The 17,761-nt window shown below is 40.9% G+C and overlaps 1 long non-coding RNA gene and 1 pseudogene across 2 annotated transcripts; one reads left to right on the top strand and one right to left on the bottom strand.

The window, feature by feature from the left end:
- Positions 1 to 1,988: 1,988 nt before the first annotated feature.
- LOC149970314 (uncharacterized) lies at positions 1,989 to 10,691 on the bottom strand (annotated as a pseudogene). Its single transcript, XR_016493702.1, has 11 exons — positions 10,668 to 10,691; positions 10,209 to 10,370; positions 9,958 to 10,057; positions 9,555 to 9,766; positions 8,056 to 8,212; positions 7,642 to 7,867; positions 5,724 to 5,842; positions 4,186 to 4,382; positions 2,577 to 2,691; positions 2,184 to 2,353; positions 1,989 to 2,120 (listed from the first exon to the last, which is right to left on the bottom strand). The product of XR_016493702.1 is annotated as an uncharacterized LOC149970314 (transcript).
- Positions 10,692 to 11,107: 416 nt separating this feature from the next.
- On the top strand, positions 11,108 to 15,033 carry LOC110529149 (uncharacterized). The gene is made up of 4 exons (XR_005041294.2): positions 11,108 to 11,325; positions 11,485 to 11,555; positions 11,763 to 11,837; positions 11,974 to 15,033. It is a non-coding gene; the product is annotated as an uncharacterized LOC110529149 (long non-coding RNA).
- Positions 15,034 to 17,761: the final 2,728 nt, after the last annotated feature.

Raw genomic sequence — 17,761 nt, 5'->3', positions numbered from 1 at the left:
TGGCTGCAATAGTTAGCTTTGTTGGAGCTAAAAAAGAACCGTCAGACCTAGAGTTCCAAAACTTGTTCTGTTCTAGACCTCATGTCGATAGTGCGTGGCGAGTTAGGTGGTTCTAGAAGGTTCTAGGACCGAGAAACAGCCTCGTACATTTGCAATACTTTCAATTCATTTTTGCATCACGAAAATGACGACATTTAGAAATGTCCCAGAGTCGCAAGACTAGGTGCATTGCGAACGTCTCGGCCCATATAGACAGACCCCAACGTTTCTGTCCGATAGCTCATTCAAGGAAAATAGTCATGGAAAATAGTGGATTTTCAGCACCAATTATGGTTTTTCCTCGGACACCAAATGACCGAAACTTGGGATTCGGGGTCGCCTCAGCTAGGCCAACACATAACATAAGAAATGGACCCGCAGCTAGAACGTAACTACGTGTTTTATGGTTTTTTTATGGTTTGAACCGAAGGCGTTGTGAATTTTGGGCCAGCTCTGAAGTATGTAATAGTTGGCTACTAGTTGGAAAAAGTGGGTTTGGTGTCAGTTTGTATCAGTTTGGTGTCATAATGACATCTAATTGACTGATGGACACTGACTTGCTAGTTGACTCTTGTCCATTTGCAATATGTTTAAACAGTGAGGTACCATCACCAAAAGTGACATTCTGAAATCTACCCAAACGAGCGATTGAGATGAACCAGAATCACTGCAAAGCCATCCCGAGTTCATCGGGCCAGTCAATTTCACATTCCTGCAGGATTTTTATAGCATGACAAATTCGTGATGGTACCTGCCCATTGAAACATATTGCAAATGCACAGTGACTTTGAAAAAGTAAGGAAACAATTTTGGGTTACCAGTTGCACATTTTAGATCACCAGTTGCACATTTTAGATCACCTGTTGCACATTTCAGATCACCAGTTGCACGGAGGAAAATTGTTACTTTTGACTTTGACTTTTGACTTCCTGTGACATCATATTGCAAATGGAGAAAACATATGCCTTATGCACAAGTAAAAAATATATATATATATATATGATAAAAGTATGACTAAAGTATGTTGATAAAGTTCTTATACATGTGTTGACACAAAAATCGAAAGAATTTTGAAAAACGGTCCAGAAAGCACTTTAAGGATGTGTGAAGTTTTTTACCAAATTTTGACATTTGACTTTTGACTTCCTATGAAATCATATTGCAAATGGACAAAACATATGCCTTATGCGCATGTAATAAAATAAAAAAAAATTATGATAACAAAATTGGACAAAAGTATATTCATACAGTTCTTACACATGTGTAATTGACAAAAAAAAAAAAAAAAAAAAAAATTGAAATAATTTCGAAAAAAGGCCCAGAAAGCACTTTTTTAAGGGGTGAAAAGTTTTTGAAAAAAAAATCATTTTCAAAATTTTGCTTTTGGATGTTGACTTGGGTTGCATTTCCAATATGAAAAACCCAGGGGAAGCGCACTCGCCCCCTGTTGGAATTTTGAAGTGTTACAATAGGCAATTGCCATATGGCATTTGCCATATACTTTGCACGAATCAACGCCGCTTTGGGTGGTATTGGACATCGTGTATATGGTTTGTCCAATGCCAATATCTTGCCATTCATTTTTGTACAATTCAGGGGGGTATTCCCTTACAAGATTCTTTTAGAGGCTAGGGGTCAAGTTGAAATTCTGAATTTGTGCACGGTTACCCTGAGCGAGTCTCATTCTGACCATTAGTCGACCCATCCCAGTCTCGGCAAAAGGCTCGTCACGCGACCTGGTCAGGAAGACCAATGTGCGAGTGATGTTGGCCACGTAGTAGCAAGGAAACCTTTAACCTAGAAAGAGGGATGTAGGCAACTTCAAGCAGTGGAGTGGACACACTGGTAGTAGAGGCACAGTTTCCCTGTATACAAAGTATTGAGCAATTGGTGAAGGAAAAAAAACACCCTATAAAAGCTAATAGCTACAATTGTGATGCGTAATACACTTACTGATATTCCTCCTCTGAAGACGCCGTTGCATTCAGCTTCACCTCAAGTTCATCTGGCAAGGAGATTTCGTTCTCATACAGCATGACAGTTTATCAACAACGTAGTAGAGGGGAATTGCTTATTACAGCCTGCAGAAGCAAACAGTCCGTAAATACACAGTACCCATCACCTCAGGGTAATAGTCATTTTACCTTCCTGATGGTGCAACAGGTGTTCACAGTGAAGTGGAAGTAGGCGAAGCGATCATCGCTGTAGGTGGGACCACAGGCGGGGTCACTCAGGGTCAGCTGACCAGGATTCAGACCGGGAGCAGACTCCACCTTCACCGCCAGCGCAGTCATCGTTCCGTTAGAGAAACACTCTTGGAGGTGGGGGAGTAAAAGACAGGTAGCCATCAGACCTGGGTTCTGTATTTGTTTCACTTAATTGAGCTTGCCGAGCACAGTAGAACCAATGGAATAGCACCAAAAGTGCAAACCATGCCCATCTGGCACTACTATTAGACTCACAGTATTTGCAAGGAACCCAGGTTTGGTAACAATGTCAAACAACTATTTATCGGAAGTAATTGTTTGAGAACCAACCAGTCGTCGTTTTGAGGAAGCTGCAAGCCATGGAAAAGTATTTGATGGTCATGTTGTTGTAAGGATTCAACAGAGCCACATCCAGTCTGCTCCTGACAGAGGACGAGTGAACCGACTAGGAACCAATGGGAGAGTTCATTAGTCCAATATTGTATGCATGAATACAAGTTAACTGATGACGGGTTAGGGATCCCTTTTGGGAACATCCCCTCCCACGTTCAGCTGGAACGTGGCGCATGGAACGCAAAAATATTCTTAGAAATATTTAACCTCCACACATTAACAAGTCCAATACCTCAAATGAAAGACAAACACCTTGTTCATCTACCCAGCATGTCAGATTTTTTAAATGTTTTACTGCGAAAACACACCACATATTTATATTAGACCACCACCGAAACGAAGACAAGAGGCAGCCATTTTGTCCCAGAAAATATAAAATTATAAAAGCAGGATTAAAAAATAAATCGTTCACTAACCTTTTGAAAATCTTCGTCAGATGACAGTAATAGGACATGTTACACAGTACATTTTTTTTTCAATAATATGCCATTTATATCCATAAATGTCCATTTACATTGAATTCATGTTCAGAAAATACTCAAAAATGTCCGCAGAAAATATAGGTAGCGCCGCAAGATAACGTAAATAGACATCATAAACTTTTACTAAATATACATGTTCTATATATAGTTAGAAAGATAAACTGCTTCTTAATGCAATCGCTTTGTTACATTTCTTTTTAACGTTACAGAAATCGCTCACTAGTCAATATTCTGAGACAGCGGAGAAATATAGCTTATATCTGAGCGCTATGTTGGAGTCAACAGAAACACACAATTTCAGCATAAATATTCCCTTACCTTTGATGGTCTTCGTTCAGAATGTACTGGAAGGGTTCATACTTACCCAAAACATTGTTTGGTTTCTTCTTGTGTCTTTGTATTAGCATCTGCTGAAATGCACCCAAAATGTCCTCTTGCCCGGAAAAGTTGCGCATCAAAACTTCAAAATTACATATTATATGTCGACTAAACAGGTCAAACTAAGTGCAGAATCAAGCTTTAGGATGTTGTAAACATACAAAACAATTTTCAATTCAACCGGTCATTGTTAGTTCTCCTCCTGAGTGCTCGAACAAAGGAATGGCTGGGACCAATTCGCGCCCTAAAGCACAGGTATTTTCTCGCGGCACTCACTCAATTCACTCCCATAGGGCCAATTCTCACGGGATTTGAACGCTCTACTGAATGAAGACATCTAGTGGAAGACATAGAAAGTGTCCCCAGATCCATAGCTGGTTGGGAAGGGTGGGGGCGATCACATCAAAGTTGCCCCAACTTTCATGACCTCAAAACTAGTTTTGAAGAATGCCTGCCCTGTGAGTTCTGCTATACTTACAGACATAATTCCAACGGTTTTAGAAGCTTTAAAGTGTTTTCTATCCAATAATAATTATTATATGCATATATTCACAATTTTTGACAGATTTTTTTTCAGTTTACTATGGGCACGCAATTCCTCCAAAGGGGGCAGTATTCTGCCTAGCCTTGGAAAGCGAGGCTAGCTGCAGGAATTTAGGTTAACATGTTTTGGGAGAGCGTCGTACCTCAAACACTGCGTCCGGCGAAGAGAAGGGCAACGTGATGGTGAAGTCTGCGTCGCCCTCTGTTAAATACTGTTGAGCAAGCTCATGGTAAAGCAGCCGCTTGCCAACCAAGACCACGAAAAAGGGCTCTTGGTTCCTGTAGTCCACAGTGATGTGGAAGTTCTCCTGATCACAGTTGCCAGTGACTGAGGGTGGCACTACAAGGACAAACAGGGTTGTGTTCATTAACCTGTAGTGACTCCCAGCCTGTGAACGGGCCCGTTATCATCATCTGACACTAATTAGCATAACGCAATGGACATAAATCTTTCTAGAAAATATTCCTATTCATGAAAATCACAAATGAAATATATTGAGACACAGCTTAGCCTTTTGTTAATCACACTGTCATCTCAGATTTTCAAAATATGCTTTACAGCCAACGCTAGACATGCATTTGTGTAAGTTTATCATAGCCTAGCATAGCATTATGCCCTGCTTGCAGCAGGCAACATTTCCACGAAAATAAGAAAAGCAATCAAATTAAATCATTTACCTTTGAACGTTTTCACTCAGGAGACTCCCAGTTAGATAGCAAATGTTCCTTTTTTCCAAAAAGGTTATTTTTGTAGGCGAAATAGCTTCGTTGGTTCTTCACGTTTGGCTGAGAAATCGATCGGAAAATGCAGTCACTACAATGCCAAACTTTTTTTCAAATTAGCGCCATAATAAATCGACAGAAACATGGCAAACGTTGTTTAGAATCAATCCTCAAAGGTGTTTTTCACATATCTATTCGATAATATATCCACCGGGAAAATTGGTTTCTCATTAGAAGCGATTGGAATAATGGCTACCGCTGTACTTTACGCAAGATTTTCTGCGGGAGTCATCATGTGACCACTTGCTCAATGTGGTCCCTTACGGATATTCTTCAACATAAATGCGTAAAAAGACGTCACAATGCTGTAGACACCTTGGGGAATACGTAGAAAGCGTAAGCTCATTCGTAGCCCATTCACAGCCATATAAGGAGTCATTGGCATGCAGCGCTTTCAAAATATGGGGCACTTCCTGATTGGATTTTTATCTGGGTTTCGCCTGTAACATCAGTTCTGTTGCACTCACAGACAAATATCTTTGCAGTTTTGGAAACGTTAGTGTTTTCTATCCAAAGCTGTCAATTATATGCATAGTCGAGCATCTTGACGTGACAAAATATCCCGTTTAAAACGGGAACGTTTTTTATCCAAAAATGAAATACCGCCCCCAGAGTTCCAAGAGGTTTAAGCACAAAAAACAGGAAGGTACTACTTGAACTTGTCCAAGAAAAAACCCTTGTTTTGCAACGGTGGGCCTGAATAAACACAATCCTGGCAAATCAGGAACAGGACAACTGGGTCCAAATACTCTAAAGCTTAACATTTTCTTTGTAGAGAGACCGCATAGGAAAAACCTACAGTATGGCTAGTTGGGCTTTCACTGCCAATTTCCTTTCAGAGCAATCATTAACGAGAGGAAACCATTCAACAGTAGTTTGGCGTGGTCCAGAGACAAACCAATGTCGGACAGTACAGCGTCCACAACGGCAGAGTAAGAGAAAAGAGGGTACTCTGGAAAGATGACCAGGCCGTAGATCAGTTGAAGAGTGAAGGTTGTGACACCTTGTTCCGCCCTTCTTTCTTTTGAAGTTAAAAGCATTGGTCAATTGATAGCATTGATGTTGAATACGGTTCTGTTACAACAACTGACAACCAAGTACATATGGGGACTATTAAAACAAACTATATACGCTGCTCAAAAAAAAAAGGGAACACTAAAATAACACATCCTAGATCTGAATGAATGAAATATTCTTATTAAATACTTTTCTTTACATAGTTGAATGTGCTGACAGAAAGAAAAAAAAAATCAAAAATTATCAATGGAAATCAAATTTATCAACCCATGGAGGTCTGGATTCGGAGTCAGTCAAAAATAAAGTGGAAAACCACACTACAGGCTGATCCAACTTTGATGTAATGTCCTTAAAACAAGTGAAAATGAGGCTCAGTAGTGTGTGTGGCCTCCAGGTGCCTGTATGACCTCACTACAACACCTGGGCATGCTCCTGATGAGGTGGCGGATGGTCTCCTGAGGGATCTCCTCCCAGACTAAAGCATCCGCCAACTCCTGGACAGTATGTTGTGGAGCGAGACATGATGTCCCAGATGTGCTCAGGTCTGGGGAACGGGCGGGCTAGTTCATAGCATCAATGCCTTCCTCTTCCAGCCACATGAGGTCTAGCATTGCATATGGTCTCACAAGGGGTCTGAGGATCTCATCTCGGTACCTAATGGCAGTCAGGCTACCTCTGACGAGCACATGGAGGGCTGTGCGGCCCCCCCAAAGAAATGCCACCCCACACCATGACTGACCCACCGCCAAACCAGTCATGCTGGAGGATGTTGCAGGCAGCAGAACGTTCTCCACGGCGTCTCCAGACTGTCATGTCTGTCACATATGTGCTCAGTGTGAACCTGCTTTCATCTGTGAAGAGCACAGGGCGCCAGTGTCGATTTTGCCAATCTTGGTGTTCTCTGCAAATGCCAAACGTCCTGCACGGTGTTGGGCTGTAAGCACAACCCCCACCTGTGGACATCAGGCCCTCATACCACCTTCATGGAGTCTGTTTCTGACCGTTTGAGCAGACACATGCACATTTGTGGCCTGCTGGAGGTCATTTTGCAGGGCTCTGGCAAGTGCTCCTCCTGCTGCTCCTTGCACAAAGGCGGAGGTAGCGGTCCTGCTGCTGGGTTGTTGCCCTCCTACTGCCTGTTCCACGTCTCCTGATGTACTTGCCTGTCTCCTGGTAGCGCCTCCATGCTCTGGACACTGCGCTGACACAGCAAACCTTCTTGCCACAGCTTGCATTGATGTGCCATCCTGGATGAGCTGCACTACCTGAGCCACTTGTGTGGGTTGTAGACTCCGTCTCATGCTACCAATAGAGTGAAAGCACCGCCAGCATTCAAAAGTGACCAAAACATCAGCCAGGAAGCATAGGAACTGAGAAGTGGTCTGTAGTCACCACCTGCAGAACCACTCCTTTATTGGGGGTGTCTTGCTAATCGCCTATAATTTCCACCTGTTGTCTATTCCATTTGCACAACAGCATGTGGAATTTATTGTCAATCAGTGTTGCTTCCTAAGTGGACAGTTTGATTTCACAGAAGTGTGATTGACTTGGAGTTACATTGTGTTGTTTAAGTGTTCCCTTTAATTTTTTTGAGCAGTGTACTTAAAGTAATGTTGCCCTCATTCCTCTAAATCAAGCACTATTGGCAAGTGAATGCATACAACTGCCAAAATAATGGAAACACTTGAGTAAATGAGGGATACAAAGTACATTTGTGCCATTATTTATATTTTGTTGGTGGCCCACTTATTAGGGCATGTACAAATCACTGCAGGTGGCTTTGCATTTAACAGAAACACACCTCTTTAAAGACCACCGAGTCTGAGAAGGGCACCTCCATCCTGAAGGTCTTCAAGGTGTTGTCTGGGGATCTCTGCTCCTGAACATTGAAGCCTCTGGCGTTGCACTCTGCAACAGTTAGCACCATGGTGGGAAAGGTGATGTTCAGCAGCTCCACATCAAGGTTGAAGGTCGCCAACTCAAGCACAAACACTGCCTGCTCAGGAACTGTGTCTAAGGGTGTGTCTGTTCAATGGCAAACAAAGGAAAACATTGTGCAATGCGGTACAATGGAAGTTGAAAATTGACATTTGTTATTGGATATATCCGGGTATTGCCTCCCTGTTTCAGTACATTTTCTTCTGTTTTGTGCCTAATGAACAACCCAGGCATCCCAAATTACCATAGGCACTATTTAACTAAACCAGACTCACAGTTGCGAACTTGTGGAGGCCTGGCCATCGGAGGTGTTGTGATAGGGAAGAGGACTTTGTAGCTGGTGTCCTCATGTGCGACCTCCTCGATCCACAGAAACTCAAGCATGGACTCAATGGTGTAAGTGACAAAGTACTGGTCATCCTGAATATGGCTCTGTAAGGGAGACGAGTGATGCAGTCAGGCTGTAATACACAATCGGAGTGCAAAAACAGGTCAATGTTCCGTATAAGCCAGAAAGTTAAATACAATTATTCTACCGCTTGTCTTTTAGCCGCTCGTAATTTAAGACAAAATATCCAAAGGAAAGTATTGTTTACCATACTTTAGACTGCTGGTAGGTATATGGTTGTCAACTTGCATTTTCAAAACTACTGACACGCAAAGTAACCACTTGCACAATATGTAAACAGCAGCCGAGTGTTGCTTGCATTCAGTTGACAGTGGCAAAGCTACCGGCTCCCTAAAAAGTCAGGTAAACAATACTTTAGTGTGGATATTTGGTCTCAAATTTCAAGTGGCTAAAGGACAAACTGCAAAGACAAGCTGTAGAGTATGTTTAAGTGTCATTTTATGCAACATTCACACAATTTTGCAATCCATTGTATCTGATTAAGCAGATAATTGATCAATAAGAAACATTTTACACAAGACAACGTTTCTAGGAGTTTACCCATGAGAGATGGCAAAGGGTTACTGCAAAGCACTGACAACTGCTGCAGTAAAACATCAGCCAGGAAGCATAGGAAGTGGTCTGTAGTCACCACCTGCAGAACCACTCCTTTATTGGTGGTGTCTTGCTAATTGCCTATAATTTCCACCTGTTGTCTATTCCATTTGCACAACAGCATGTGGAATTTATTGTCAATCAGTGTTGCTTCCTAAGTGGACAGTTTGATTTCACAGAAGTGTGATTGACTTGGAGTTACATTGTGTTGTTTAAGTGTTCCCTTTAATTTTTTTGAGCAGTGTACTTAAAGTAATGTTGCCCTCATTCCTCTAAATCAAGCACTATTGGCAAGTGAATGCATACAACTGCCAAAATAATGGAAACACTTGAGTAAATGAGGGATACAAAGTACATTTGTGCCATTATTTATATTTTGTTGGTGGCCCACTTATTAGGGCATGTACAAATCACTGCGGGTGGCTTTGCATTTAACAGAAACACACCTCTTTAAAGACCACCGAGTCTGAGAAGGGCACCTCCATCCTGAAGGTCTTCAAGGTGTTGTCTGGGAATCTTTGCTCCTGAACATTGAAGCCTCTGGCGTTGCACTCTGCAACAGTTAGCACCATGGTGGGAAAGGTGATGTTCAGCAGCTCCACATCAAGGTTGAAGGTCGCCAACTCAAGCACAAACACTGCCTGCTCAGGAACTGTGTCTAAGGGTGTGTCTGTTCAATGGCAAACAAAGGAAAACATTGCTGCAGTAAAAAAGGCTCTACAAATTAGATTTAGAAATTAAACAGGAACATTTTACTCATCCAACGCTGACCTTGAAATAGCTGCCAACCGCCCCCCACCGGAATTTCAACAATAATATGAGCCTCTGTGACTAAAACCGAGTAGTTTCTGGCAGCCATTTCCTCAGTGTCCAGCCTCTTCGCGTCAATTCCCTTCAAATGGTGAAGGCACCAGAGGAGAAAAGTGGGTCTATGTGCTTGGGCATGTACCAGGTGATCACTTCTGGAGTAAAGGCCACTGCCTCTGCAATGAAACAAGAAGCCAAGTGCACATCATAACAGAACATTTTGCAACTGAAAACAAATGTGCCATTATTTGGAAAAAGTTCACCCCAAAACATTTCCCAATTGAACACTACATAACACAAATGAAAGTCTTGTCTAGAGCCAATTAAGAACTGGGTTTAAAGGATCTTAAATTATTTCACACTCAACCTGGTGTTGGACAAACAGCCGTGGCATCTATTCGAGTAACCAGCCACTTCTGCTCAAAAAAGGTTGAGGTTGCGAGCACCCGCATCAGAACCCCAGCTACCTGTTCAGGGGGCAACCACACCAGGGCCGTGTTCAGTAGGGCAAACCGTATTAACAATATGTTGCAGAGTTCAGGTAGGGCCACCATTTCCAAATGTTTGCTCTACTGAACATGACCCAGTTCATGGAGGAAGTGGAGAAAGTCAGCTTACTTTCTGGAGGTATGTCTCCTCTGCATTATGAGGGCTTCTTAACACCAGCCGTGTGGGAGTGTTGGCTATTGCATAGCCCTTTCTTTGGACCTCATCCACATTCATGACCTTCTTGCTAGGACTAAAGACGATTGCTGTCATTTTGTATCCTGAAGCAACAGCCTGTCTCAGGAAATGGAAATATGAATTAAACAAAACTGTTTAGCGCCATCCTGTCATGTTGTAGTAAAATTACAGAAACTGAAATATGGCTACCTCAGCTCCTCTCCGGAAGTTGGCGCTCCTTGCTTTCAAGGCCCAGTGGGCTGTTCGGGGACGGTTTGGATGTCTGGAAGTCAATTTTATAGATAACTTTGACACCTTCTGGAAACAGAAGATACTCTACAGGAATGACAGAGTCCATCCAAATCATCTTGGCTCCTGGAGCTCCTGGAGCTACAATAATCTTTTAGCCAGTACACTGGGAAGCGTTGGAGTCAACATGGGCCAGCATCCCTGTGGAACGCTTTCTACTCCTTGTTGAGTCCATGCTCCGACAAATTGAGGCTGTTCTGAGGGCAAAAGGGTGTGCAACATAATATTAGGAAGGTGTTTTGTACACTCAGAGTACATTCTATAGGCCCTATTGAGTATTCCCTACAATGCTTTTACTGCGGCACCTAAAATAGTTTAAGCTCTACAAGCCAATATGTATTTCATATACAGTTATTTGCATTGGGGGCATGTATTTGACCTTGGAACATGTTTTAAAACCCACATTTAATGCAAATGTTACGTAAATATGAACAAATATGAATTATTGTTAATGTTTCATATATCATGAAGTTATTGACACTTTTGTACTATTACGTGGGGGACTTTTATTGTGAAATTCTTTCTAACGTCTGTGACCCGGAAATATATTTATTTTACTGTTGCTCATCCAAAGAAAGGTAGCTTGCTAGCTTAACCGCCTTGTTTACAATTAATCAATCGCTGTAACGAGTTTGCGGTGTGTCTTTGGAAATGTACAGAGTTCTCCTTCTTCATCCCATTTCAGGGAAAAGAACATGAGCAAAGATTCACAAATGAGGGCAGCAATAAATCAGAAATGAATTGAAATGGGGGAACGGGATCGGTAAGCAAAACACATTCACATGTGTGTGTAGTGTAACGCAACTGATGGAATATGAAACAAAACCAGCTTGTTGAAAGCTAACAGGCAGATAAAAACAGCACGTACGGACATGCTATTCTTGTACATTTGATTTGACCAAGATTGATTGCTTGACCACAGGTTGAAAGAACTGCTCAGGGCGAAGCTGGTAGAATGTGGGTGGAAGGATCAGTTGAAAGCACACTGCAAAGGTATTTCTGTCTTCCTGCCTGTCAATCTGTGTATGTGGCTTGAGGAGAAGGGGGGGGGGGTTAGTTGTTGTGACCTATATATCACTCAGTCACCTGTAGTATTTTTGTATTTTATTCCGGATCCCCATAACATACACATCACTCAGTCGATGCAAGCATCTGAACCATTTGGCCCTTGAGACATTTCCCTGCTCTTCTTCTATGCAGGTGTTATCAGAGAAAAGGGCTTGGAACACATAACAGTGGAGGACCTGGTAGCAGAAATCACACCAAAAGGAAGAGGTATGCAGAACATAAATACTCACCACACCATTTCAGCTAATATGTTATTGTAGATAGCTTTTTGTTCCTCCTGAGTCTCCAACTACTATGGAACTGTGACTTTGCTAACAACTATGTTATGTTATTTTTCTTGCAGCACTTGTACCAGATAGTGTGAAGAAGGAACGATTATCAAATCAAATCAAATCAAATCAAATTTTATTTGTCACATACACATGGTTAGCAGATGTTAATGCGAGTGTAGCGAAATGCTTGTGCTTCTAGTTCCGACAATGCAGTAATAACCAACAAGTAATCTAACTAACAATTCCAAAACTACTGTCTTGTACACAGTGTGAGGGGATAAAGAATATGTACATAAGGATATATGAATGAGTGATGGTACAGAGCAGCATAGTCAAGATACAGTAGATGGTATCGAGTACAGTATATACATATGAGATGAGTATGTAAACAAAGTGCCATAGTTAAAGTGGCTAGTGATACATGTATTACATAAGGATACAGTCGATGATATAGAGTACAGTATATACGTATGCATATGAGATGAATAATGTAGGGTAAGTAACATTATATAAGGTAGCATTGTTTAAAGTGGCTAGTGATATATTTACATAATTTCCCATCAATTCCCATTATTAAAGTGGCTGGAGTTGAGTCAGTGTCAGTGTGTCAGTGAGCAGCCACTCAATGTTAGTGGTGGCTGTTTAACAGTCTGATGGCCTTGAGAATCAAAACTTTTTTAGCTCAACACTCTACCTTGTGAATGAGGCTGTAGATTTTTTTTTATCTCAATACATTTGTTTTTTGCCGCTGATGTTATGTTATTTTTACTTTGTTTTTTTTATATTGATTTAGTTTGTTCTTATGCTACAATTTTAACAATAAAGCCATTGTTATGTTTTGTCATTAAAAGTCCAGTAACATCCTTATTGTAAATTCCATCTTGGACACTTTCAAAACTAAAAGGTGCATTTTTTTGACAGAAGTAGATTTTCTTATGTCCCCTTATTCAATGATAATTGATGCCACTTTACATAGCTTCTGTCTCTGACGTTTCAACCAAAAATACACCATAACAATAAGTCTTACTTAACTACCATCATCGCATGACTTAGTCAAACCTACCTGTGGAGATGTTTCCATAGAGGCCTCATATTACACAATACATTTTGTTTCCTAGTGAATGAATGCGTCCTCAGATGTTATGTCAAAGTACTTTGTGGTTAGGTCATTGTATCACTTGGCAGTTAGGTCATTGTAACACTGCTCATGTGAAAGAAGCCGGGTTGCTCTTTTCTATTGTGCAATGTGGGTAGATTTATTGTTTTGTCTTGACAACATCTCATGAAATACAGTAGAGTAACATAATTGCTTCCAGTCCTGTCCTGCTCTTTATGCAATACAATTCTGACTGCAGGAATGTCCACCAGAGATGTTGCCAGATAATTGAATGTTAATTTCTCTACCATAAGCCACCAACTACGTTTTAGAGAATTTGGCAGTACGTCCAACCGGCCTCACAACCAAAGACCACTTGTATGGCGTCATGTGGACGAGAGGTTTGCTGATGTCAGAGTGCCCCATGGTAGCTTTGGGGTTATTTTATGGGCAGGGCAGGCATAAGCTACGGACAGCAAACACAATTGCATTTTATCGATGGCAATTTGAATGCACAGAGATACCATGAAGAGATTCTGAGGCGCATTGTCGTGCCATTCATCTGCTTCCATCATGTTTCAGCATGATAATGCACAGCCCCATGTCGTAAGGATCTGTACATTATTCCTGGAAGCTTAAAATGTCCCAGTTCTTCCATACTGAGCAGACATGTCACCTATTGAGCATGTTTAGGATGCTCTGGATCTACATGTAAGTTATCGTGTTCCAGTTCCCACCACAGCCATTGAAAGGTTGCAAGATGCAAATGGTGGTCACACCAGATACTGACTGTTTTTCCTGTCTACGTCCCAACTTTTTTAAAGGTATCTGACCAATAGATGCATATCTGTATTCCCAGTCATGTGAAATCTATATATTAGGGCCTAATGCATTTATTGCAATTGACTGATTTCCTTATATGATCTGTAACTCAGTAAACAGTAAAATCTATGATTGTTGCATGTTGCGTTTGTTTTTTTAATGTTTAGATCAAGCAATATCTGAATTAGATAATGACGTAAACGTCCAGTCTCGAGTTTTAAAATGTACCTTACAATACTTTACCGCAAACTCATCCATTTTACTATGGTTTTATTCATTTTCCTAATTTTCTCTAACTGTAAGATGTAAATATTGTGTTTTTTATTGTTCCTGGAGGCTGTTGCTGTCGTGATAACCAAAAGATACCTGTGTTGTTAGTAACTAAGTAATCTCAGCACCCAAGAACGAAAATCTCACTCCAGTATATGTTACATAATGGAAAAAGGCCCGACTGTCTCCCAAGATCCTGGTGAACTTTTACCGCTGCACGGTCAAGAGCATTCGGACTAACTGCGCCACAGTCTGGTTTGGCGGATGCTCCATGGCCGACCGGAAGGCCCTGCAACGGGTGGTGAAAACAATCCAGCACATCACTGGTGCCCAGTTCCCTGCCATCGTAGACCTCTAGCGCAAGCGGTGTCTGTGTTGGGCGCGCGGCATCATCAGGGACCCTTCACATCCTTGCCATAAACTGTTTGCCCTCCTACCATCAGGCAGGCGGTATAGGTCTCAACGTTCCCACACTAGCAGGCTCAAGAACAGTTTATTTCCAGCTAACCCTGCTGAACTCTGTGACATGGCACTAGCCATATCCACCCGCCCACCACTTAGTACTGCCTCTCAGGGATCTTGCTGCATTACTCTCTTTACGGTACTACTGGACGCTGATATTGCTTTGCAAAATACATTATTCAGTTGTACATGTACATGTCTACCTCTGTAACCTCATTGCTGCTATCCCTGTATTTCAGGAATAGCATGTCTCCTTACACTTTCAATTTGCCTTCATTGCACATTTAGACTTGCCATTTGTACTTGCCATTTGCCTTCATTGCACATTTATGCATCCCACTTAATAATATACATTGTACTTAATTGTTTCACTTGTACATTTTTTGTACCCTTTTATTTGCACTTCTGGTCAGATGCTAACTGCATTTCGTTGTACCGTACATGTACTTGTTCAATGAAAATAAAGTTTCATCTAATCTAATAATGTCTGTCCGTGACAGATTACTGTGTGAGTGACCATGCATTGAAGGTCACACAGCTATGGCTGAACCTGTCCCACATAATATTCTCCTTTTGTCCCTTAACAGTTTTTAAATTATTATTTTTTCATTTCTAATTTAACCTTTATTGTAACAGGGAAGACATATTGAGAACTAGGTCTGTTTTACAAATGCGTTAGAGTACCTGCTGTCCTTTCTTTCAAGTTTGACTATTGTCCAGATATGTGGAGGTGATTAACCTCTTGTTCAAGTTCGACTATTGTCCAGATATATGGAGGTGATTAACCTCTTGGTGACCTGTCAACATGATGTGAAAGAATCCCACTACTTTTCTTCTACACATGACTGCTCACATATGAGCAGTTAAAGTTACAATCTGTAATTCCAACAGCCTGACCCTGGCACCTGGGACTGGGGAAATGTAACCACTCAATTTTGTGGATGGAGCTATGGATGCAAGGACTGACAGTCCATGAGTTTGGCATGTTTTATTTAAGTTGCGGCTTTATATAGTTAATTTTAAAACAAAAACATAAACAAAAGAGTAATACCGCTTTAAATGTAGGTTCAGGATATAAGGCAGTTCTACAGCAGAAAAATAGACCTTTAAGTGCCTTGAAGATGTTTTTTGCAAACAATGCCAGTACATTTTAAAGCCATTTTAAGAAGGTTCCTTGTTTGACATGTAAGCTCTCATATTTTAATTTGAATCGATTTGTAACTATAATTCATAAAAGTTTTAATTTATGTTTAATGGTATATAGAATATCAATGTCTCCCTTTAATTAAATCCTTATGTGAAGAGATCATTGGAATATCTTCATAAAATATCCTGTGGCCCTCCATCCTCAAGAATACATTAATTTTTAGGGTAAAGAATGTTGTTTAAATGTTGTTTTACATTTAAACATAGCATGTGGCGATTTTTGGCAAGGCAAGTGTTTCATATTTTACAGGAAAATTTGTGACTGGAAAATGGAATAAAAAGCATAATTTATAAACCACTGTCATAATCTAATATAACGTTAATACATTTTTCTGCAAACCTATATGTTTGACATGCAGAAACAAGTTAAACTTCTTTAGATTAATCAATGAAATCATTAATGAATTAGAGGTCATATGTCATATGTTTGATTAATAAGTCATCAGAATGCTCCCTTAAGTGTAGTTATTTCCTTGAAATGATACTATTGAACTGTGCATGCAGGCAAGTAGGCATTGTGTAATTTGTAAGATATGCCTTCATATGATTTTCATATTTTAAATGATATGAAGTTAAGAGGAAGATAAGACCTCTTTCCCTTCTGATAATTTTGTTGTGTGACAGTTTAATGTGTGTGTGTTTGTGTCACTTGAAGTGTGTGCGTGTGTTTGTGTCACATTATTGACAAAGCACAAGCGTCCTGATTGGGGCAGGCGCTGTGAGCTCAAGAGGCTCTCTCTCTCTCTGTACAGAGACATATAGTGTAGCCTATCTGAACATTTTGCCCGACAGGTAATTTCTTATCTCAACCAATTTAATTTTGACTTATATTAATAGGGTATTTGTGTGTATGCATGTGTCTGTGCCTATGTTTGTGAAGCAACACAAACATAGGCACAGACACATGCATACACACACACAATATGCACACGTACATGGATTTTGTATTGTGTATATATGTGGTAGTGGTGGAGTAGGGGCCTGAGGGCACACAGTCTGTGAATGTATTGTAATGTTTTTAAAATTTTATAAACTGCTGCCTTGGCAGCAGCTAATGGGGATCCATATTAAATACAAATGTTTAGGCACATTTTTCATTTAAAGACTAATTGCAGATTTAGCCAATTTCAATAATAGCCTATTAACTGTCTGAAATAAATTGGCTTTGAGGAAGTATAACTGAATTGTCATCATACAATATAAATGCTTATAGCACCTGTATGCATGCTAATTTATTATGTAAAATGTTGCAGTGGCGTCGAACAGGCCAGTTGTAGCTGCTGAAGTTGCGTCATCGGATGGACCCATTGTGGCGACGTCGGACCCATTGTGACAACGGGCCATTCCCACTGTCTCCCTTAATGGGTGATTATTCTGTCATGAATTTCATTAAGCCCAAATTACGGCGTGCCGTGTGAAAGCACGGGGACGAAGACCAAACAGACATATCAAAACATAGGGTAGAAACCCAAAACAAAAGAGCGTGGAGTACCTCGAATAAATAACACATGCGCACAATGATTAACACGGGACAAGGCCCGTAGTCATCTGCACGAAAGCCAAAACACATAGCACAGGTACTCACACGCACCAACGGACATAGTAACAATAATTGACAGCCCAATGGAAACCAAAGGGCACATATATACAAATACTAATCAGTGGGAATAGGGGACAGGTGTGCGCAATGAAAGTTCCGGAGGAATCCGTGAAACTATAGAATATTCAATAGTCCTACAAAAGTACGCAGGCATCGCAAGGATGGAGTGTGCTAGACAGCATTGACACTTGCCGCTTGCCTTTTTCCTGTGGTGTTGCTCAAGTAAGATTAACCTTCAATATTTAATGCTATTTATATATTCTGTTATTAAAAGATTGTTTATTATATTAAGTCCCTGACTATTCACATCGTTTCACTCACCAGACGCTCAAAACATTACCAGAGTGACCCCAAGAGTTGGGAGAATAAATGGAGCTGCACAACAATTGAGGGAGAAGGTAGG

This window comes from Oncorhynchus mykiss, chromosome 30 (assembly GCF_057628025.1).
Source record: "Oncorhynchus mykiss isolate SJ-2025 chromosome 30, ASM5762802v1, whole genome shotgun sequence".
NCBI classification, from domain to species: Eukaryota; Metazoa; Chordata; class Actinopteri; order Salmoniformes; family Salmonidae; genus Oncorhynchus; species Oncorhynchus mykiss.
Note: the sequence above shows the minus strand (reverse complement) of the source record. Positions and strands in the feature narration are given on the sequence as shown.